Genomic DNA, 1,251 nt, shown 5'->3' with positions numbered 1-1,251 from the left:
AATGTATTTATAGAATCAATGATAGATAAATACCAAATACCATATTAACAATGTATTTATAGAATCAAAGATAGAAAAATACAATAAAAAAATCAAAAAAAATCTTGTTTAATTTAAATAAATTTCCCTAAAAAATCTACATGATTCTAAAGATGTATTTATCTTGAGATTTGTACACTACAGCGTGTACTTTATCTTGAGATTTGTACAGTACAGCGTGTACTCCATCTTGAGATTTGTACAGTACAGTATGTATTCCATCTTTAGATTTGTACAGTACAGCGTGTACTTAATCTTGATATTTGTACAGTACAGCATGTACTTCATCTTGAGATTTGTACAGTACAGCGTGTACTCCATCTAAATATTTTTACAGTACAGCGTGTACTCCATCATAAGATTTGTACAGTATAGTGTGTACTCCATCTTTCCAGATTTTCGAATAAAATTAATTAATTTTAGAACATGATATGACAATAATTATTAATTAATAAATTACTATTAAACAAATTTTAATTAATACAAAATAAATATGGGAATTTGCATGATTATATGGTATAAACTCATTGAGTATACATTTTAAATCTATGTAAGAAAGTCACAGAAAAAAAGTTTCTGAAAAAACCTGGAAAAAACTTTGGTTAAAAAAAGTCTCAATTTTCTAAAGTCCCAGGACAAAATGTCACTGGAAATAAAGTCCTGAGTTTTAGATTCCTGGGACTTTTTTTCATAAAACAGTATGGGGGCTGCCAATAAAGTCTCAGGAAATAAGATCACAGGAATTAAAGACCTACAGAAAAAAAGTCCCATGTCTTGGGAAAATGAGGCCAAGTCTTAAACGTTTTCATAAAACGGACTTTTCTTCTATTCTATCTGCATATTGAACAAGTTTATTTCGTTCCAGCTTTAGTGATTTTCACATTAATTTTTTTCTTCATTTAACTCTTATAAAGTTTCAGACTTTTGACACTTTTATTAGACAGAATATTTATTAGACAGAATATTTATTAGACAGAATATTAGACAGAATATTTATTAGACAGAATATTAGACAGAATATGAAAACTACTTTGGTATCTTAAAGTTTATTTCTACTCAAATAAATAAAATACAAAAAAATCGATAGTTTCCCCCCCCCTCTTTCGCTTTTTATTGTTCAGGTTTTTGTCACGTTTATTGGACAGAAAATATCAAAAAAAATTTATACGAAAAGTTTATTTTTACTCAAATAGATAATTTTAAAAAATGTCT

Source organism: Eurytemora carolleeae, unplaced genomic scaffold (assembly GCF_000591075.1).
Source record: "Eurytemora carolleeae unplaced genomic scaffold, Eaff_2.0 scaffold327, whole genome shotgun sequence".
Lineage (NCBI taxonomy): Eukaryota > Metazoa > Arthropoda > Copepoda > Calanoida > Temoridae > Eurytemora > Eurytemora carolleeae.
This window is presented reverse-complemented; position numbering follows the sequence as displayed.